The 23,889-nt window shown below is 37.0% G+C and overlaps 1 protein-coding gene and 1 pseudogene across 1 annotated transcript in view; both read left to right on the forward strand.

The window, feature by feature from the left end:
* The window catches only part of ARL15 (ADP ribosylation factor like GTPase 15), a 424,189-nt gene that overhangs the window by 170,132 nt on the left and 230,168 nt on the right, over positions 1–23,889 (forward strand). The window lies entirely within an intron of this gene.
* On the forward strand, positions 17,314–17,758 carry LOC100966933 (annotated as a pseudogene).

The following is a 23,889-nucleotide window of genomic DNA, read 5'->3' on the forward strand; positions in this document are numbered from 1 at the left end:
AAGGGACAATTGGGACAGAAGTCATGGGGGTGGGTTTGGTTTATGGGTCAGACAAGATTGGAAAGATATAAAGCATTGAACAACACACCCTGTTGTCTTAAGGGGTCACTGTACTTGAAAACTACTGATAAAAACATGTATAAAAATACCTATATCAGCGCTCTCAGGCTGGAGAAAAGTTTGCCAAATTATGACCCAAGACACTAGAGTAAGGCTACACCCTTCAGAAGCAAAATGTTGTTTTGCTATTGCTGGTTAACTCATTTCAGTGAATGTTTCATGAATACCAACTGCATGCCAGGTCCTGAGGGATATGGTCCCTGCCCTGCCATGCACGTGTGTGGAGACACACACGCACGATCCTCTGAGCCCATTTGTTGAGATGTTTGGGTGGGGAGGTTGTGTTGGGCATAATGATTTTAGCAATTCTCAGAAAAAATTAAACTTCACTAGATTTCTATAATTGTGATAACAGCGTGACAACTATTGAAGAGATAATCTGTCTGTAGCTGCTTATCACTTACCAGATCAGGTCAATTTTCTGACATCTGAGGCTGCATAAAACAGATCTGGGTAGAGTTGTTCTGAGACATGACAAATTTGTTGCTTTTAATTTCTGAAGGCCCGAAGTTAAGACTCTATTGAAAATGCTTGATCATTTTTATCTTGAAATTCACCAATATTTATGGCATTATTGTGAGAGGTAATAATGCAAAGAATTTATTATGTAAAGTTAATTATCATTTTTAATACACGAACGTGAAGCCTTTAAATTTAAGCAACTTAAATGATTGAAAGTTTTTAAAGATTTTATCTTTAAAAAAAGATTTAAAAAAAAAAAAAGATTTTTATACGTGTCTATTCTCCCTCATCAGAATTCTATGATATGACAAAAATTATCAGAAAACAAACAATAAGAAACTTACAACAAAAATAGATTTAAATCTATAACAAAGGAAGGGGAGCAAGACCGAGCTTGAGGTGCAGACAATGCAAACATGAAATAGAAGAGGAATTCACCGGGATTGTTAAAGAGTTCATCAGAGTTATTAATTGGAGCTCTACATTTGGAGCTGTGCCTTTATTTTTCTTTTCTCCTTGTGTTAAATCGTGGATAGCAGCTGTGTTTACCCACAAACTAAATCCTTGAGTGTGGGTGCTAGACCCAGAGAGGTAGGGCAGTGCCTTAGTCGTGTACTGACTGCCAGGTGGGTTAGAAAGCCCACACACATAGGAGAGAAGCCACTTGTCTGTCCCCATTAATCACTGGGAACAGTCAATGGTAAACAAAAGAGCTGACAACAGAGGTTCCCAAACAAAAGATGAGCATATGACATACCATATGAAGAAAATCAACACCATGAAAGAAAGATACCCAATGAAACCTCAGAAGAGAAAATATTCAAGGACCTAGAGGTAATAGAGTTATCAGAAGAAGACACTCAGAGAGATATAGAAAGGTTTTGTGTTCACGAAACAGAATCAAGCATAGAGCTTAGGAATTTAAGATTTAACTTTAAAACTAAAAATGAAATGTCCATTAATACAACTCAGATGTAAATTAGGGAAACTAAACATTGAGTTAGGGAACTTCCTTAGTGCCATGCAAAAAGAGTACTTGGGAAGTATGGGAGAAAACTTAAGAGACAGAGTAAATGGTTACAAAAGTTCCAGCATCCCTCTAAATCTCTAAAAGGAGAGAAAAAATAAATGAGAGGAGATAAAATTACCAAAAAAAATGTTAAGGAAAAAGGCTCGAATATGAAAAAGAGAATATTCAGATTTAATGAGCCCTCTGAATATCAAGTATAATTAAGAAAAGAACCAACCTAGACATATTGTGAAGAAAAAGAAACCATTAATTATAATCTCTCTTTCACACGTACACATTCACACACACACACTCCCCAGATAGTGTTATTTCTGATTTCACGAAAGATGGCAGGGTTGGGTAAAAAAGCATGAAAAGTATATTATGTTCTTATTTAGCATATAGGTTGTAATTTAGAAAAAGAAAAATTGAAACTTAAATATGTGTTTCAAGGGCAAGGGTAAACATGATATTAAAAACAGGATGATATATATATACGCAGTTTGAAGAACTTCAAGTTTACATATTCAGCTCATTTAATAAATTATCTTAGGCCATGGAGTGAGAGAGAGAGTTCACTGGGATCAAATACAAATTTTGCATTATCTATATTGCATGAATTTTTTTCCATGATAAAAAATTTTTTTAAAGAATGTAATTTTTGGAGAAAGGAAATGCACCATGAGGAGAAAAAGCAAGCAATATTTTGTAAATTCAGCAAAATTTAAGAAAGAAGTGACAGAGAGAAAACAAAACAATCAACACAAAGTTAAGGGAAATGAAAATGTATGTATCTATGTGTGTAAATGTGTAGTAATACTCTCAATAAATGTAAATCTAGATTATGTTCACTTTTCATTATAAAATGGGTGGCATAAAAATAACATCCAGCCATTTATGGCAACAAAAGACACTTCAACATAAAGATACTGTAAGGCAGAGATTCTCAACCTGGGGGTCGCGACCCACAGGAACTGTGGTAAAGGGTTGCAGCATTAGGAAGGTTGAGAACCTCTGCTGTAAGGTAGAAATAAAGAGATGGAAAGGATATTTTACAAAAAGTCATAGAAAACAAAGTGCTTAAAGTAATATTAATATCAGGTAAATTGGAACTCCAAGCCAACTTCATTAAGTAGAATACAGAAAGATTTCATATTGATATACTAAGATATCTAAAACATGAACCTTCAAATATTTAACTACATTCAGGCATCCCCAAACCATGGCCTGCGTGCAGGCTACATGCAAACCCCCCAACCCCCACCCCCAGGACATTTATCCGGCCCTCTGGGTGTTTTTGCCACTGCTGCCTGTCCTGCTAGCAGCTGACTCGTCCTGGGGCCTGCAGTCCAGCCCTCCAACCGTCTGAGGGACAGTGAACTGTCCCCCTGTTTAATAGGCATACACCACAAAGCCCAGCTTTTTTTTTTTTTTTTAAATGAGATGGAACTTCATTCTTCCTTAGGCTTATCTTAAACTCCTGAGCTTGAGCAATCCACCTGTCTCAACCTCCCAGAGTGCTAGGATTACAGGTGTAAATCACCGCATCTGGCCTTAACTACATCCTTAAACTATATGAAGCTGAAACTACCAAGTATAAAAAATTCAGTAGATCCAGGTGGTGCCTGTGGCTCAGTGTATAGGGCGCTGGCCCCATTTACCGAGGGTGATGGGTTCAAACCCGGCCATGCCAAACTGCAACAAAAAATAGCCAGGTGTTGTGGAGGGTGCCTGTGGCCCCAGCTACTCGGGAGGCTGAGGCATGAGAATCACCTAAGCCCAGGAGTTGGAGGTTACTGTGAGCTGTGACACTACAGCACAAAAAGAATTCAGTAGATCTCTAATTAGTAGAGGAATTTAGCCTTTCATTAGAAGACAACAGATCAAATAGAAATATATAAAGGATGTAAATAGCCAATTAACAAACAACTTAATAATTACATATTTTTATATTCAAATAGAAAATATATGCTCCTTTGAAATATTCACACAATTTTTACATAAGTGACCATGTATGTTTTCTGATTAAAATTTGGTAAAATTAGAAATAGACAAAAATAATGATAGAGCAAACAAGATGTAAAAGTACTGTAACATTTAGCCGAGTGTTATGGTGGGTGCCTGTAGTCCCAGCTACTTGGGAAAGCCTTATTTGCAAATCACAATAAAAGACTTATATCAAAAATATATAAAGAACATTCAGAATTAAAGAATAAGAAAAATAAATCAATTAAAGATGGGGAAAGATTGGAATATTTTATCAAAGAAGTCATGGTATATGAGCACATGCAAAGATGCTCAGCATTATTAGCAATTAGGGAAATACAAATGAAAACCCCTGTACATCTATTAGAATATCTAAAATTAAAAATCTGATTTTATCAAGTATTGGCAAGAATAGAAAACTGAAACTCTCGTACACTGCCAGTAGAAGTGTAAAATGGTACAACTACTTTGAAAAACGGGTTTGTAGTCCTTGAGAAAGATAAAGCGCACCCATCTTATAATAAAATTATTCCCCGCTGGGAGAAATCAAAACGTAGGGTTACACAAAATCCTATTTACAGATGTTCATAGCAACTTCATTTGTAATACCAAAAAACTGGAAACAACCCAAATCATATCAGTTGGTGAATGAATAAACAAATTGTGTTACATCCATATGATGGAATATTTGTTCAGCAATAAAAATGAATGAACCGTTGATATGTGCAACAACATGGATGAATCTCAGAATAATTGGGCCAAGTAAAAGAAGCCAGACAAAATAAAATAGTATACTTGTACTGGGATAGATTTTCATTCTATTTACATAAAATCCTAGAAGGTACAAACTAATATTTAATGATAGATTTCTGGTTTTCTGGGGGTGGGGGAAAGGAAATGTGAGTAGAGATGGAAGGGAGAGATTAAAAGTGTCCTGAGGAAACTTTGGAGGTGATAGATATGCTTATTATCTTGAATGTGGTGAGGATTTCACTATGCATACATATGTCAAAACTTGTCAAATTATGCACATTAAATATGTACAGTTCATTATATGTTATGCCACACTAAAATTATTAAAATTATTCTATACCCTTTAAAATGAAAAGATGTTCTTTAAATTATCTCAGATTAAAAGTCACTGCAAGTATAATTTGATGGGGACTTTTGACTCTTTTCTTGGATAGCTTTTCGTAATAACTTACTGTAGACAGGCAAAAGTAAAATGCATGGCTTAAAAATTGATAAAAATGACTGGGAAAAGGCTCAGAAGGAAAAAGTGAATTTCTGGATAACCACATATAGCTGAATTGTTAAGATTAAATATGTAATGACTTAAAACTCTCAGATCAAGATGTTAACAAATCCATCAATTTACCATGTAGATTTTTAAAATTTCAGTGCTAATAAAAGACAGATCTGTCTATGCACAGAAGTGCTCAATTAATCAGAGAAATATGTACGACAGATGCATTATACAAAGAGATTCCTCAGAATAACCCAGTTGCAGTTCATTCCATAGCAATACTAAAAACCATAGTGATACTGCATTCTCTTTCCAACCGTTGCAGTTATATTTATGAAAATCGTGTTGGTGATTCAGCATTTGGCAAAATGCAGGTCTTAAAGAAGATTGGGGGGGAAACGATACTGACATTAAAGTGGAAAAATATATTAGAAAGCATCTGCTTCTAAAACGTTAGAATAATTATTTTTAAAATCCATTTTTTGATGTGTATGTATGTGTGAAATACCTTTTTTGATCAAGAATCTTTGCAGCTTCAAGTCATCTTTGCGGGCTGATCGTCTATAAGTTTTACGCTGTCCAGATCGTAATTCTGGTTAGAGTTTTCCAATCAGCCCTTGTTCTGGCATAAAAAGTAATTCATTTTTAATGTGTGTATTTCCTCTTTTCAAAAAAAAAGTTATTTCATTATTCTAAGTCTTAGCAAAATGCCTGGTTTGGGCATGTTTATGTCTAATAATATTTTATTATAAGAGGGTAGAAAATAAATGTTTTCTCTCTCTACTTAACCATCAGCGATCTCCATGGAGTGGAGCCACCACTGCCACAGCCTTTTTTTCAAGGTGTTAGTAGATTGTAAATTGGGATGTGAAAGGAAAAAAACCCTTCACTTCAAAATTATAATTGGTGGTACAATCAGAGCTGGTAATGTGATCACCACATCATTAAGCCACATTTTAGGGACCAGGGGCAGAGCACTAATGGTTCTTTCAGTTTTCTTTTTTCTTCCAAAGTCCTCAAAAATAGGATTGGATATCAGTTAATTTTCCTCTTACTTATTAGATTGAATCTCAGTAAATTCGGATAGACTTACTATGATTTAGGAAGTTAAGAGTGCAGAAGCTAACTTCTTGAGCACTTAGTTGTCCAAGTATATAGGCCGTAAGATAGGTTGTAGTTGGATACATTGATATCTTTTAAATGTGGGCTTTCTTTGACACTTTTACTCTTTTTTATATGCAGTTGTCTATTTTGCAAACATTTAGCAAGGCTTAGGGCCAAGTTATCTCTACTTGAATGGATAAAAATCTGTATAAATGGCGATATGTTAAGATCCAAAATAATCATGTCTTAAATTTAGAAATGTAGGGAAGATACATAAAATCTTTAGGTGTATATCTGAACAGACCTGAAATTTCCTAATCATTTTTAATCCCACATATGGAAATAAGAGGCTCGGGCTGTGAAACCCTGAAAGCCTTTGACTGGATAGTCGTCTTAATCTGAGGGAGGATGAGGAGCAGCAGCATCTGCAACCTCAGAGGTGAAATGGAGATGCCTCCTCTCTCTAAAATTAGTGAGTACAGATCTGTTGTCTTCTTGTTCCATCTGGCTTGATTTCCTTTTCTGAGTTTGTTTTGTGTGTTAGTATCACGAAGTTTAGTTTAACTCTTGATATCAATTTGTAAGACTCAAAATTAATGACACGAGTGTAGCAGGAATAACATTGTGAATAAGAAGGGCAACACTGAACACAAGAACCTTTTTTTATTAGGCACAGATACTTTTTAAAATTCAAATCCTTCAGGGCCCAGGAATGCATGTAATGGAGAAAGCCGAGAGGAAATACTCCACGTTCATTTCATTTTTCTACTTAAAATGAAGGAAAATGTAATCCAGGGCAAAATGAATGAGAATGACAAACCCCAGGTTAATAGGTACCTAGATTGAAGACTTTTGTTTTCTGAATATTTAACTATCATCAGCCTTTGCTGTGGCTCATGGTTAAAATCAAAACAAGGCTGCCTTTCCCCCTTCTCTTTTTGAAAGTTTCTTTTAGTCCTATTCTATGTAGATTAATATTTTGGTGTTTTGAGCCTTGGAACTTCCTCTTAATGCTGACTTTTTTTTTTTTTCCAGCCTCCCAAGTAGCTGGGAGTATAGGCGCCCACCACAATGCCCGGCTATTTTTGTTGTTGTTGCAGTTTGGCCAGGGTTGGGTTTGAACCCGCCACCCTCAGCATATAGGGCTGGCGCCCTACTCACTGAGCCATAGTCACTGCCCCTTCATGCTGATTTTTTGTTTGTTTTGTTTCAAGTATTGAGCATCTTGACCTCCTGACAGGAGTCAAGGGGCCAGTTTCTTTGTCTTTCCTGGACACAACTTTCTTCTTGCATGAACCTTCCCAGCTCATGCCTTCTGTCTCCTTGAGGTTTCTGGAGTCAGTGGAGGAAAGAAAGGGAATAAACAATATCAAAGAACTATAAATGTCACTTTACCTTGATTCTTTTATTCTAATCTGAAAAAGATGATAATATAATTATTTTGGATTTCTTTGTGCCAGCTTTCTTCTGCCCTTTTCTAAATTAATCTGCTCAATTTGAGTCTCAAGTTATTGAAAAAAATTTTGCGTGAGGAAGGAGTGACTTGGGTTTTATCCACCAACCCATTGGTCAGAGACTAACAGTCACCCTCCTCCCCCACTACTTTAAGGCACGATTTGATAAAAGCCACTTAAAACCAAAGTTATATTATGGGTTTTCTCTTGGTAGATGAAAGGGAATTTTGTTTATACTTCTTTTTGTAGCAAATGTTGAATACTAACCAGATTTAAGGAACCCAGATAGTTTATTTCAGTTTGATTATTTTTGACATGCAGTGTATTGTTAAAAAGAATTCTCTGCTGATGTGGTGCTAAGAGTTTAGGTTATGATTATAACACCTTGCTATAATTGTGCATGGACATGGTGTTGATGGAAAAATGAGTAGAACCTAGTCATCTGTCATTTAAAATATTATTGAGATCCTCCTTTTTCAAAACATGGATAGTTATACTCTGCTTTAAGAAAACCTTATTTCTTTACATTAGTAGGCTTAATAAATCCCATGTAGCATTATGAAAGAGTTGTCACTTTTGTAAAAGGTTTCACTCCAAATTTCCTTTAAATGTTGAAGCCCAAATACCTTTTAAGTTATTTGATTTATATTTATTTCTAACATATTTATATATTTATAATATATTTATATTTTCCAGACCATTTTTGAGACACAGATTGATTCTCAGATTCTCTTTTATAAGTACTAATCGTGGCAATATTCTGTTTATATTATTTCCTCATCCTACTTTCCTTTAAAAAGCTTTTTCTTTTTTTTTCTTTTTTTTTTTTTGCTTAAAACCTATTTTACTGGGTTTCAAAATCTGTGAAACATACCATACTGAACTATTACATACAACTTTAAATTGTATTTAAATCTCATTAAGTTTCTTGGAAAGATTCTGCAGGCTATTGTGAAATTAGGACCTTACATCCTCTTCCATTCATCATCTGGAGCAAAATGTCTCTGAACTAGGAAAAGAGAGAAAATGGCAAGTATGAGATAATGAGATGTAGTAGGTAAGAGCCTGGGATACTTTGAGATAAATCTCCTGTTCAATATTATTCTTTCAGTTTTATGTCTTGTATCATGCTGACTACCCTAGTCTTGCCTTGGTTTCTTAACAGAGAAGCTGGAATGTTAACACATTAAGAGTTTGGCTGTTAACATTTTATACTCTGGGTTTTCAATGTTTTATCTTCTGTTTTTCTTATTTTCCTTTTCTCAGGTGGGCTAGGGCACCATCTTAAAGTAGAATCATTGTGGACTGAGGAAAACTTTTGGCTTGTCAGATAATACCCCAAAAGTATAAAGCACCATAGCAATACAATTGAGCCCTGAGGCAGGAAAGACTCTCAGAGAAACATGTCTGCCTTGCATAGCATCCCTGGCAGTCTTGTCCAGGGAGTTCAATGGGGCAGGTCACCAGAGGAGGACACAAGGGGCAAGTACAAGACAGCCATGTGCATCATTTGGCCCATGTGCTGACCATATGAAACCTTCTCTGGGACTGGAAAATGCCTGACATGGCTAACCTAGGATATATCACTTTGCTGGTTCCTGGCACCATCCTTGTTTTTAATGTGCAGTGGCTGCCGTTGCACTGTTTGAACATTGCTGTGGCTTGCTGACCTAGGGGAGCCTGAAACAAAAAAAAAAGTTATCTACTGCAGTTCTAAATCAAATTTTAAAACAACAAAACATTTTAATATCTGTAGCTGGAAGGGAAAAGTTTGGAGCAGTGCAACTGGCAGGCAGGAGTGTAGTGACTGAAGAAGAGATGATTCTTGGGCCAGTTTTGGACACAAAACTGAGCTAAACTAAAAGAAACCCAGGCAGACTCTCCTGTCTAGCTTCCCAGTAAAGTCAGAGGGGACAGTCCTGGCAGTGCTATGGATTTGTATGCTGGGATAGATATAAACAGCAAAACTTTCAGCCCTGTGGCTATAAAAAGAAATATTTTTTATGATGTGTTCGTTGTTTAAGAGCAGGCTGTGAGTTTTGTTTAACATTTAATTCCTATACAGTTCAAAAACCAGAGTTCTAACTTCTTGTGTGCTTAAGCTCTTTCAGATGTTTTTATTGTGTAACATTTTCTCCAGATTCTTCTTTTAATGTATGTTTTTTTTTTCTCACAATCTGTTAAAAGATCAGTTTGTGTGAATCTTGACACTGTGATGCTATTTCATGGTTTTAATTTGAATGTGAGTTGTTGCAGCTGGAAGCATATGATTAATGGCACAGACTTGTTTGTCACAAAAACAGATGATATTTTACATTTAGTCAAGACGCATTAAAAAATTGACTTGCTTCTATTTCACTGGATGTAAGTCACATTTTAATTCACTGTTGCCTTTTTGTAATTTGAATTAATCTTAAACATGCAGGTATCTTGTGATGTAACTGACTATTCAAGGTATTTGAAGGCTGGTTAGACAAATTGCATATTAAATAAATATTGTACATTAATTAAGTAGGCAGGTTTTTCTGCTGAAAAATTGTATTAAGTCAATGAGCTTGGCAGTTGGTATGCAAAAGAGGGAGGGAATGGTTATAAAATTTTAAAGTTCATTCTTCTTGATTGTTTATATTTTTATCTGTTTTTACAGAGTACCAGCTAGTAGGGTGATGTCCCTAAAATCTCTTGCCTCCTGCCATCTGGGAGAGTTCTGCTCACCCAAGACATGGCAATGTCTTACCGATCCTCTGCTATTGCTCTGGATTCCAGAGTGGGTTGGGGGTGGCCTGGCTTCAGTGTTCCAGCCCATCCTTCTTAGAAAAGTGTAATGCAGTCTGTTTCAGAGATTAGTCTTACAATTTATTTGACTGAGGCCCGTTAATGGTATTCTACCTTCTAGCAGTTTCATCTCATAAAATAATCTGAAACCGTGTATGTTAAATCAGGTGTTTCTTGCTCAAACCTGCTATACCAAATAAGGATTTGCTATTTTCCAATCCCTGGCATGTGGCTGGGCTGAAAAGTACCTAAATGAAGGGTGATGGAAGTCACTAGCTCAGAAAGCATGTATATATGCCACATTTGAAGAGTTTTAATTATTAAAATTCTTTATCACGTACTAAAATCCAACTTTCTGCTGCTTTGCTAAAATGATCGCAGTCTACCTTGTGGAGGCACACTAACACATAATCTTCCCAGACAGTAATTCAGAAATGTAAATTCTCCTGTCATATACTCTGAAAGAACATTTTTCAATCTAAATGTTTTTCATTTCTTCAACTGTTTTTCATAATGTGGTCTCCAGGTCTATAACCATACTGGTTTCCTTCTTATGGACAACTTTTAAAATTCTGGTGGTCCCTTGTAAAATGCGTGTCTGGAAGCATGAAGCTCTAGATGTGGTCTAACCAGCAACACTCATCTCTCTTCTCTTAGGAGCTCTATTTCTCCTAATGCCAACAATATGAGCCATAGTACCCCGTTGGCTCATGTTGGGTTTGCTGTCAAAACATCCAGCTGTTTCCATTCAGATCTTTCCCATTCTGTTCTTCAGTTAATTTTTTTTTTTTTGATCCCAGACATTACTTATATCTCTATTACATTTTATTATGTAAGCACTGGCTCATTGTTCCAGCTTGTCAAGGACTTTTTGGCTTTTTTGATTTTGTCATCCAATATATTAGCAATTGCTTTCATCTCAGGGCCATTTGAAAATATTAAAATGATATCTTCAATGTTTTTATTCAATTAAAATTTATAAACATGTATCAAATTGTCTACTCTGTGCTAGTCTCATGCTCCCTGCTAGGGATAACAAGATGACTAAAATGTAATCATTCCTTTAGGGAGCTCATAGGCTATAGGGAATAATAGACATGTAATTATATAACTGTAATGTAGTATGATAATTGCTATAATAGAGTATGTGTGAAGTACTGTGAGAACCAAGGTTGGTTGCAAATCATAGAAGACCTAACTCCTTTCATGTTGGCACAGATCCATGAATTATGGAGTGTGGCAGTTAAATCAGCTGTAATGCTACCTAACCACTGCCACCTGATTTCTTTCTTTCTTGCCCAGGGATACAAGAGACTTGTTAGATATTGTCCTGAAATTATCTTATGATATTCCTAAAATGTACCAACCTGGCAAGACATCCCCAAAAAGAGCTGAGAATTATTTAGAATGACTTATTCAGAGTGAACCCATAGCTTCATGATGGTCCCAGTTTTTAAATCTGGGGCAATATTTGCCTATCTCCAATCTTCTGGTAGCTTTTCCATTCTCTATAGTTATCTCACATTGCTTAGAGTGGTTTTGTGATGACTTTTGAGTTTTTCTGCTGTCGTAGTGTATAATCTACACTACGTGGATCTGTGTGGATCTAGTATCTTGAGTTAATTTAGAGACGCTTGAGCACTGTCTTCTAACTGCAAATTTACCTTCCACTTACCTCTGTCCAGATTGAGAATCATTCCGTTTATGCCCTCTCTAGTATTTTTTTTTTCTTATCTGTCCTTAGCATTTTTTTTTTTTTTTGAGTCTCACTATGTCACCCTCAGTAGAGTGCTATAGTGAGCTCACAGCAACCTCAAACTCTTGGGCTTAAGCAATTCTCTTGCCTCATGTTCCCAAGTAGCTGGGACTCCAGGCACTCGCCACAATGCCTGGCTATTTATTACAGTTGTCATTGTTGTTTATCCTTTCCAGGCCGGGTTCGAACCTGCCAGCTTCAGTGTATCTGGCTGGCACCATAACCACTGTGCTATGGGCGCCAAGCCTGTCCTTAACATTTTTGCAAGCATAAATGCCTATTAGCCTTTAGTCTCTCCCTTTCTGATAGCTTCATCCTCCATTAATTATGTTCCTCTTTAGTTAGGATGACCAGTTGTGGGCTGGTTTTTCTCCTTCTGCTCATTTTCTTCTCCAATTATTATGTGAAATCTTTTCTAAGTCCAAGGTAAATGATTATTTTTGGTATTATGGTCCCTAGGATAACATACCAACCATTTCTTCTTTTATAGTCACAATTAAATTCAGAGACATTGAGTTGTCATTGTTTTCTTACCCTCTTTGCTATAAAATTAACTAAATAGGGTACTCAACGGGCACATGCCTAAGGGCATCTGGCTCTGATGGCATGACTGTTAATGACAACATGCCTGCTACCAACATTAGACAATACCTGTTTTTGGCACTGCCAATATTTGCCACTTTGTCTCTCCTTCTTGGGGTCCTGTTGCTGACTTACCCTCCTTACTGACTCATTTTTCTTAGTATATCTGTCAGAACTCTTAATCTAATCTGACTGGTAGGGAATTTTGACTCTTTAATATAGCTCAACAATTTTTTTTTCACACTTTAAAAACTTTATTTATATAAAAACCTCATTTATTTTTAAAAGCATTACCAAGGGAAAGAAAAAGAGAAAAGGAATGGAGCAGAAGACATCCTCCTTAGTAGTGTTTGGTGGGAAGGGGGGATTTTTCGTTCTCTGGAATTGAGTGTTTAGTGTTCTTATAAATCAAAGAAAAAAGTTAAAGGTTCCCAAAAGCTTGCAGCTGTTCTATTATCCACACCCCACCAAGATTAAAAAAAGAACACCAGGAAAAGAGCAAAAGAGGACAAGGGAAGCCAAGAGTGGAGCCCGGTCTGGATGGGGACAGTTTCCCCTGTGCAGTATGCTTTTACAGGCACAGAGAGCAAAGGCGCCTTTTGCCAGAAAAGTGGATAGGAGTGGAAAAAATGGGAGGGAAAAAAAGGTAAATAAGGAATTTTAATGCATGGGAAAGGGGAGTGGTGGGTTGTGTACTTTTCTCCTACCACATAGCCTCAATATAGAAGGGAAGGGGAAGAGTAGGATAAAGAATTCCAGTTGCATGGAACACAGCTTTTAGATTAAGGGGAGAAGGCAAATTAAGGAAATATATATATATGAAAAAAAACGCATAGCAGCTGATTCCTTTAGCCCAACCTGTTAATAATATACACTTAAGTGAGAGTGGGCAGTACTGGATGGGGGGGTTAGGGGAGGAATTGGGGAAAGACTGCTCCCCTTATACCTCTTCAGAGACGATGGTAAATGCTTGGGCACCTAAGGAGTAAGAATTTCACCACTCCTTCCTCCCACCAACCTCACTTTGAGATTCATCCAAACAATATTTTTGCAAAATCCCAACCATATGCTGTTGAGCAAAAGCGGCTGTGGCTAAAATCAGAGGCTCCATCAATCCCCAGCGGAGAATCTGAGGTTCTCTAGGTCACTTCTCCTCTTCTTTCTACTATTTAGGGGCAATAGGGAGTAAGAAAGCAGCAAAATATAATTTGCAAAATTATAAGTAATGAATGAGACTGCAGAGGCAAAGAAAGGCACATGGAAGGGAGGGAGGAGATGCAGCCAAGGCCCAGCGCACAAAGAACAGGCAAAGCCCCAGGCAATCCCCACCTTATAAGGGTAAAGGGACGGGAGTTAAATGCATCAGGTTGTTTAGTGAGTCAACTAATGCAGGACAGAAGCAGGGGAGGGCAGGCCTGTAAGGGTAGGAAAAGGAGAAACAGGGTGGGGGAAGCCAGCTTCAAAGCTTCCTGACAGTTTCAGACTACTTCATATACATGCCCGCTAGGTTCCTCCTAGAGGTTCCTCTTCTCAAAAGACATTTTTCTGTTCCTTTTCAACCAAAAAGTCTTGACATTCTCCTCTTTCTACAGCCTTTTGCAAATGGCCAGGCCGAGTCAGCAGACACATCACAGGGTGGGAGAGGAGGGTTAAGGGCAGCCTCTGTAAGGGGCAGCAGCAGCCCAGGGTTGGCATGAAGCTTGTGTAAGAGATAGAGTCTGTAAGTCCTTAATAGTCCCTGGCTCAGAGTTGAGGAGAGCAAGATTTCTTAATCCCAGTTCTAAGAGACCTTCACGTACTTAAGAGTCCTTGCCAGGTGGAATGTGCCAATGTTGCCAGCCTTCTTTGCTTCAAAAATAGCTATTAGGAATTAGGGAAAAGCTTACATTTCCCCTTCTCCAAAAGAAAATAAAAAGTCCCTTCATCACCAGGAAAAAAATCTTAAGAATCATCAGTTTATCAGAATGCTGGACATGGCATATATAGCATATAACTTCCAAGTCTTCCCACAGCTTCCAGTGAAGAGTCCCATTCTTCCCCTCCCTCCACACAAGGCCAAGAGTTCTAGGGGAGAGCTGGCAAAAAGAGCTGATCTGCAGCAATTTCTCAAGATGTGCAAATAACTGAGTTAGGCTTCTTGGGAGAAATTGGGGTAGGTGGCAAGGGGGCAGGACAATCAAACTTGACTGGAAGAAGTTGAGAGTTGATGGAAAGAAGGCAGCCATTTAGGACAATAAGGGCAGGTGGCAGCCTAGCAGTTGGCATAATTGTCCAGTGAAGAAAGGGAAATTCATCAGTCCATTTCACCCCCCAAAAATAAAAGTACATGTAGTATAGTCCAGATGGAATGGAGATAGTGGTGCTAAATCTTCTGCATCAAGGGTGTTATTCCCTTCAAAGGCTCCATATCAGCTCAATGATTTCCAATAATTAGTGATAAAATCACTCCCAGTTTTTATGTCCTTGGTAGATACTTCCCAGATCCCCTATATCACTGTGTTGTTCTATATCTGTCACTTAGCATTAATTTGATTTTTCTTCTAAGAGCATATGTTTTTATTGAGATTCTGAATATTTCGGGAGGTTAGATATTTAAAAAGGAAAATTCAAGACCCAAACATTTTAAGGCTCTTTATACATGGTACTAAACTGTTTATAGAAAATTTACATAGATTTACATTCTTATTATAATTTGTTCTTCAGTCTTTCCTATTTTTATGGGTTATTACAAGTTACCAGAAGAAATTAAAATTTTTTATGTTTCTATTTTCTTTGTAATTGTTCATTCTATTGATCAGTTTGCTCGTAAAGATATAGCTATTTTTATATACTAGCTATTCTAGCTAGCTTAAATTTCACATTAAAGATTTGAGAGTTTGATGGGTAATGTATTGAAATTATTAGTAAATTTGGAAAGAATTGAAATATTATTTGGTGTGATGCTTCATTTATACATTCTGTGTGTGTGCTTGTGTGCATATGTTTGTTTGTGTGTCTTATTCAGACACATTTTGGGATATTTTTCCATATTAGCGTATGCTGTTATCACATGAATGTTGTTTTTAAATGCAGTATTATAAAGGATTTGAAAACATTTTGCCGTTGTTTCTAACCACCTTATGAGACCATACTATTATTAGTTCTATGTTTTCCAATCAATTCTCTTGAGTTTGTAGGTATACAGTTATTTTCACGAATCATGACTATTTTCTTCCTTTCCTGTAGTTAGCTTCTAAATTAATATCCTGCCATATTGCATTGGCTAGAACTTTAAGAACAATGCTTAATAATTCTGATGCTAATGTAGCCACATTAATTTTTATATCTTCTCTACCCAGTATATTACTTGGCACATAGAAGTTACTAGAAAAATGTTTGCTGGAGTGTATTTACTTGAATGAAGCTATCAGTTGCTTCTTGGCCTTTTAGCTAAGGTCAGGTGTTGAGTTTAGCTATCAAAGCGGTTAACGGTATTTGGTAAACTAAAAACATTATACATAAGTAACAGTAGTACAAATAGAAAGTTATACAAGGCATTGAACTCTATAGATAAACTACTTTGGCTCTTTAGTGGGGAAAAAATATACAAATGTCTTAAAAGGAGTAGTTTTACAGTGTAGGTAACCTTTAATGCAGGGCTTGAGAATGGATCATACTGGAAAATATAGAATAGGGAAAAGTCATAGCAGAGACAACAGCAGTTGGGAAGCCTGATGGGTATAAGAGGAACACATGAGCAGTTCATTTTGGCTGGTGAAAAGGTTTCATATATGGTGTGGAAAGATTCAAGGTTAGAAATGTCAGTTGGGTCAGACTATCAGGAGCCTTGAATGACAGGCCAAGCTCTTTGGACTAGTACTTTTCAAGGTTTTTCACATTTTCAGACACATTGAAAATGCTAATTTTTTAAATGGTATATTAGCATCAACAGAAAGTGAAGACAAGAGATGAAGGGAGCACTTTCCAGGCCCCACTTGACACCCCAAGGGCTTCAGGGATCCCAGCACATCTATAATCCTTCCAAAGCACATCCAATATAGAAAGATATTTGTGGTTTCAGGTATTATCTAGACTTAGTTCACTCTCAAATTCAGTTTAAAGCTGTGTGAGCTTTCTGCCTAGGAAACCATCTCCTCCCTTCTACACATGCACAGACTCTTCCTTAGATGTACTCACTGTGTTTCTAGTTCTCAATTCAAGTACTGAGAGTCCCACTTATTTATGCTTCCTTCAAAATCATGGGTTTTATGAAAGGAGAGATGACAGTCTACCTATGTCTTCAGTTCTTTAATTTCCCACCCAGGTTTTAATCACTTAAGACAAATTCTATCTTTCTTGTGTGTATCATTATATTTGTTTTGCCTTACTTCACTTTGATTGTATGATCTTTTTGAAGAATAATTGCATCTCAATACTAATGAAGCTGCATTTTGACAGGAAATTTTCTCAAGATTACCTATGCATGGCTCCCAATAACTTAATATATAATTTCTGATAATTCAGGGCATTGGTATATGGCTTTGAAATAATGATAATTCAAGTTATTATACTTCAAATCTGAAATAGTTATTAGAGACTAAAGAAAATTACCTTAATGAGTGATTTTTCTATACAAAGAATTTCTTTGTTTAAAGAATTGAATTGACATGGCCAAGTATCATAATTTAACGATGTTACAACTTCACTGGCTGTTGCATTAGCAGGGTAGGTGCTTCTCAGAGCACTTTATCTTTCCTGACACTTAAACAATTATATTAGGAATATAGCTCTTCCACAGGGGGGAGAAGGGAGCTTATGGGCCTCCAGTTGTGCAGCCACCATGTCTCTAGTGATCCCTGAGGAGTTCCAGCACATTTTGTGAATACTCAACACTAACATTGATGGGTGACAGAAAATAGCCATTGCTTTCACTGCTGTTAAGCGTGGGGATCAAAGATATGCTCATGCAGTGTTGAGGAAAGCAGACATCGACCTCACGAAGAGTGCAGGAGAACTCACAGAGGATGAGGTAGAATGTGTGATCACCATTATACAGAGTCCACACCAGTACAAAATCCCAGAATCTGGTTTTTGAACAGACAGAGTATGTAAAGGATGGAAAACATAGCGGGGTCCTGACTAATGGCCTGCAGAAGACTTGCAGTGGCTGAAGAAGATTCAGGCCCATAGAGCTGCACTACTTCTGGGACCTTTGTGTATCAGGCCAGCACACCAAGACAATTGGCCACCATGGCTGTACCGTAGGTGTGTCCAAGAAGAAATAAATATGTAGGCCTTGTCTGTTAATAAATAGTTTATGGAGCTGGGCATGGTGGCTCACACTTATAATCCCAGCATGTGGGAGGCCAAGGCGGGTGAATTGCCTGAGCTCACGAGTTCAAGACCAGCCTGAACAAGAGTGAGACCCCATCTCTAAAAAATAGCTGGGCATTGTCCCAGCTACTCAGGAGACTGAGAATCTCTTAAGCCCAAGAGTTTGAGGTTGCTGTGAGCTATGACGGCACAGCACTCTACCAAGGGTGACCAAAAAAAAAAGTTTGTGTACCCCCCAAAAGAAAATAAAGAATATAAAAATAATTTTTGTATAATATTTTAAGATATTTTAATCCTGAAAATGGGTTAAAAATCTTATAATTTGATTTTAATTTCTTTTAGATGGTACTTTGGTTATTTTTTAAAAAAGAATGTTTATCTTTTAGAAATACATATGAATATATTTACCAATGGAAATATGTAATATCTGAGATTTGCTTTAAAATAATATGAAGAAGAAAGTGGAGTGAGGTTGCATTGGCTAGGATTGCTGGTTGTTGAAACTGGGTAATGAGAGTCATTATACTTTTAGAATTGTATTTATATGTTCAAAATTCTCCATAATAAAGGTACCAGGAATATAATTTATCATTTATTTGCTGAACATCAGAAACCCTGCAGTACTGTTGGAGATGAGCTATTCCGTGATGCATTAAATCTGAACTGCTGTGCTCATAATTTTTTTTTTCTTTTTTTGTAGAGACAGAGTCTCACTTTATTGCCCTCGGTAGAGTGCCGTGGCCTCACACAGCTCACAGCAACCTCCAACTCCTGGGTTTAGGCGATTCTCTTGCCTTAGCCTCCTGAGTAGCTGGGACTACAGGCCCCTACTACAATGCCTGGCTATTTTTTTGTTGCAGTTGGGCTGGGGCTGGGTTTGAACACACCACTCTTGGTATTTGGGGCCGGCACCCTACCCGTTGAGCCACAGGTACCGCCCTATGCTTACAATTTTTGTTCTTTGCTTTATTTTCTTCCATAGTTACTGATTTCTTCTTCTCTCTGTTTTAACTTTTTAATCTCTTGATTTAGTCTGAGATTTACCTCTGATTTACCTCTTCTTGTTGTTGTCCCAAGCCTGTCTCTAGTAGACGCTCTGCCTTTTCCGTTGCCCACATAGGAATTTACTACTTCTAAAATGCTGTGAGCAATAGCCAAGAAACTAAGTGTGATCACATTTTTTTCTAGGCAAGATTTCTGTGTGGGCTTGGAGGCCTTTTAGAGTGTTAAGTTTATGAGCTTTAGGATGCTAATTTGGGGACACTTCTATTGGCTGCCTAAGGACTTCTCCTTTTTTCAAACTGTGTTCCAGATAGTTGAGGCAGCCTATAAATCAGGGGTGTCCAACATTTTATTTTCTCTGCTGTATATTGGAAGAATAGTTATCTTGGGCCAAACAATAAACATACAAGCACTAACAAAATCTGATTACCAAAAAAAAAAAAGCCGTGCATATTTTTGTGACATCCACTACTACAGATAAGCAAAAATGTCCTTACAAAATCAGCATGTGGTGTGTGGGCTGCAGGTTGGACACCCATGCTGTAAATGTTTAACTATATTGTGAAAACAGTCATGTATGTTGAGAGGTGTAAAGAGGGGTTAAGCTTTTTTATTTATTTTTAATTCAGTGATAATGATGTTAATAAAATTTATTTTATTCACAACGCAAAAAGAAATTCAATTTTCCACTTTTTATTAATACTTTAAGTATCAGAAAAGTAAATATGCTTTGTTGGGAAATATTTGTGTGACTCAGGTAGGTTGAATCCTAAATGACGTAGTGTCACAAAGATATCATCAACACAGTGACCTACTAGACTATGAACTCATGAGTCAGGAAAGAGTCACATTTATTTGGTTTGCCACTGGATTCCTGATGCCCTGTGTTAACGTCTGATGCATAGAAGCCACTCAAATACTTGTTTATTGATTAAGTGAATAATAATATAGTTATTTTAAATTCAACACACATGAATTGTGTGGAGATTATATGCTGATTCCTATAGTAGTTACCTAAATAAAATAGCTAGAAGAACTGGTCTCAAAACATTAATTATAGAAAGCTGTCAGTCAGAGGCAGTCATGAAGAACTGGATGTGTAAAGCACGTGCATTGTTATAAGTCTACTTCTGTAAATTCAATTTGCTCTAGGATCACAAAGGATAGAGAAAGCCATTTTGTAAAAATAAGGAAGGCTTCACAGGGAGCTAATGTTTGGGTTTCCAGTTGGATGTACTTAGACATTTTCTAGGGAAGTTGTGTTGTAAGAGAAGAAAAACATCCAGAGGAATATGCCAGTTGGTGTCTTAGTCCATTTGTGCGGCTATAGCAGAATACCCAAGAACAGGTAATTCATACAGAACAGGAATTTATTGTCTCATGATTCTGAGAGTGAGAAGTCCAAAAGCTTGGTGCTGGAATGTGAAGAGGACTTTCTCACGGCATCATCCTATGGCAGAAGGTGGAAGAGTGAAAGAGTTAAGAGCTCAGACTCACAATCTCAAGTCCTTTTATAGTCAGTGTTAGCCCATTCATGAGGATGGAGCCCTCATCACCTAAGCACCTCCTGTTAGCCCCCATCTTCCAGTGCTGTTACATTGAGGATTATGTTTCTAACACATGCTTTTGGGGGGACACATTTGGATCTTAGCAGTGGAGTTTCAGAGTGTCCAAGAGCTTGGAAAGTGTACTAGGCAATCTTAATGATTGACTAATAGGAATAAGGGATAAAGGTTAAGAATGGCTCTTAGGATTCATAGTTTCAATCTTGGCTGTTAATTCCAATAGGGAATTCAGGAGGCTAGGTTGGAAAAGAGTGCATAGCAAGAAGGAGTTTATTTATGAATTTGTTAAGTTTAAAATACTTTCAGACCAGCTAAAAGGGAATATATGATAAATAGTAAGGAATAATAGTATTGATGTTCAGGAGAAAATTAAATGAGAACATTTGAACTGAGTGTTTTCATGATCTTAGAGGTAGCTGACCCAATGTGAGTAGAGACATTCCCAAGAGGACGTTTAAAGAGATAAGAAATAAATGGATAAACAAAATTCTGGGTAGTATCAGCAGCGGTCATTCTTAATTGGGGATCTGTGCACTCTGAGGACTGAGACCATGTCCCTTTCATTTTCTTATCTGTGAAGTACAGTGCAGCACAACCCATGGCACTCAGTAAACCCTCATAGCAATTTTTAAAAAAATATTGCCTTGAAAAGAAGTATTTTGAGGATGCAGTAAATGCTGCAATAATGGGTTGCCAGTAAGACCAATGGTAAATTTATAAGTTTTTTCTCTTTAATTCATTAATCCCCTGTGGATATTTCTACCTAGCTACAAATTCATTTTAAATTGTGCATTATCTTATTGCTAAGTAACAATTTACCACAAACTTAGAGCCTTAAAACAACATGTTTTCTCAATAAATTAAATATAAAATTACCATCTGACCCTGCAGTTTCATGCCTAGGTAATATACCTGAAAGAACTAAAAATAGGGATTCACCAATATTCATAGCAGCTCTATTCACAGTAACCAAAATGTGGAAACAACCCACATGTCCCACAGATGTCCAGCAGATTAATGGACAAACAGAATGTAGTGTAACTATACAGTGGAATATTATTCATCCCTAAAAGCATCTCCATCTAAGTTCTCTCTCTTTTTTATTGACAGATTCAGTTCCTTGTGGGAGAAGGGGGGATGTTAGACTGAGGGCCTCAATTCCTGAGCAGCTGGTGGCTGGAGAATGCCCTCAATTCCTTGTCATATGCCTCTTGAGCATGGCAGTTTGCTTTATAAAACCTTTAAAACCAAGAAGGCAATAGAGAGAATCTAATAGCAAGATGGACGTCCAGTCACCTTGCCACTTTCTGTTGGTTAGAAGCATGGCTCTTGGCCAGCTCACACTCAAGGGAGATTACCCAAAGGTGTCAATACCAGTAGGTGTCAATACGAATTCTTGGAATTCGTCTTAGAGTCTACCTATCATAAATATGGTAGCCTTCACCATGCAGTGTTTGAGGGGGGCTTTGGTAATTTACCTGAGGATGACGTTATGATCTTTCTGACAGAACCTTCTTCAAGTAAGTACAAAAATTATTTACTGAGCACCCGTAATTCATTATGGCAGATATTAAGGAAAGGCATGATCCTTGGCTTTTGTGAAAGTACAAAATACAGGTTATTCTCTTGACACTGTCTCCTTTGTATAGAAAGTTTTCTTAAACATCGATTATTAACTAGGATGCATGACCTTAGATTGATTTGTGCTAAGACTATATTCCTAATGTATGTGTGTATATTGAATAAAATCTGATTTTTGAGATTTATAACCATCATTTTTCTAATTGAAGAAAGGATAAAATCATAAAGGGTACAAACCAAAGAATGGGGGTGGTATGGGTAATGTTTTTCCTGTGCTGATTTTCTTTTATATTTAGTCATTTGTATAAAAGGGGAAACTATTCAGAAATAATAAGTGTATGATAAATGTTTTAAAAACAATTTAAAAAAGGACATTGATGCTCTGTCATTCAAGTTTGATGGCAAACTTAAGCAGATTCATGTAATTTTATAGAGGTCTACCCTATAGTTGTTCTCACCTATCTAGAATAAGAAAAGCATGAGAGGAATAATATCTCCTCATTAGTCAGCTGTGAAAACAAGTTATAATTTAATATCAGACTGGTTTGTTTTTTTGGTTTTTTTTTGTTTGTTTGTTTGGCTGGGGCTGGGTTTGAACCCGCCACCTCAGGTATATGGGGCCTGCACCCTACTCCTTTAAGCCATAGGCACCGTTCCCTAATATCAGACTTTAAAGAAAATTCAGCATTGTAGAACCCCTCTGGATACCTAATGTTTCTTCTCATGTAGTCTATTCTCTGTCCTCAGGCAAATATATTCTTTGACTATCCCAGTCTAAATAAAATTTAGACAGTCGGCTTGGCATCATTTAAATTGCATTGTCTCTTTTCTTCTGCGCGTGTTCTTCCTGGGAAACTGTATTTGGAAGTGAAGTGCTCGACCTCAGGCAACGTCTCAAACTCATTTGTCTTCTTTCTGGCTAGTATGCTGATTCCTAATCTTTTTATGTCATGACACTATCTCCAAATGCTTTATGACACATCCACACTTATATTTTAAAGTTAATTAAAACTAATTTCAAGAGTCCTACTTCTTGAGGTAATAACATACATCCCATAGCATGAGCCAGAAGGTTGGTGATTACTGATTTAGTGACATGATTAAGTGTGAAGAAATCTGTTTCGTGGTATATGTGACATAGTGAGCTAATCTTATTTTTAATATGTAGCAATTGTGTAAAAAAGGAAGTCTGATGGCTTTAGCATAGTATTTTAATGTTTCGTTTATCCAGCTTTAGTTACAGAAATCATTCATTTAGAGTGATCATATCACTAGCATCCTCTTTATAATGGCAGTTTTGAAGCACAAAGAGAAAGATTACTTCTGAGGACAGATACAAAGGAGCTGAGCTGCTTTTCAAAGAAGTATAGAGAGAAGAAACAGTATTTCAGATAAGTACAAAAGGAATGAGGGAGTGAGGAAAAGTTACTTTAGACTATGTAAAAAAGAGACTGTTTATAGTCAAATCCATGGGCAAATAGTCCCATTTTTTTCATTCATTTATCAGTTTGCTTAATCAACAAATACTGACTGCTCTGTGCCATATACTGTGTAATATCTGCAGACAGGTAAACAGGACAAACATGGAGGATCTTGGGACACTTTACCAGAGTTTATTAGTAGAGCAGTGGAGACAGCTGAAATTGGAATGCTTACGCAAAAGCTATGAGAAAGTGAGTTATAAACAGTTGTAAGAATTCCCAGGAAGATATTAGATTATAACTTAGGTTTGTGTTTGTTTTTCACCTGTTCAGATTCAATTACATTAAATCTTTCTTTCTTTCTTTCTTTTTTTTTTTTTTTTTTTTTTGAGACAGAGTCTCAAGCTGTTGCCCTGAGTAGAGGGCTGTGGTGTCACATCTCACAGCAACCTTCAACTCCTGGGCTTAAGCGATTCTCTTGCCTCAGCCTGCAAAGTAGCTGGGACTATAGGC

The sequence above is a fragment of the Otolemur garnettii genome, unplaced genomic scaffold (assembly GCF_000181295.1).
Source record: "Otolemur garnettii isolate 467f Iridium unplaced genomic scaffold, OtoGar3 scaffold00005, whole genome shotgun sequence".
Taxonomy (NCBI): Eukaryota; Metazoa; Chordata; class Mammalia; order Primates; family Galagidae; genus Otolemur; species Otolemur garnettii.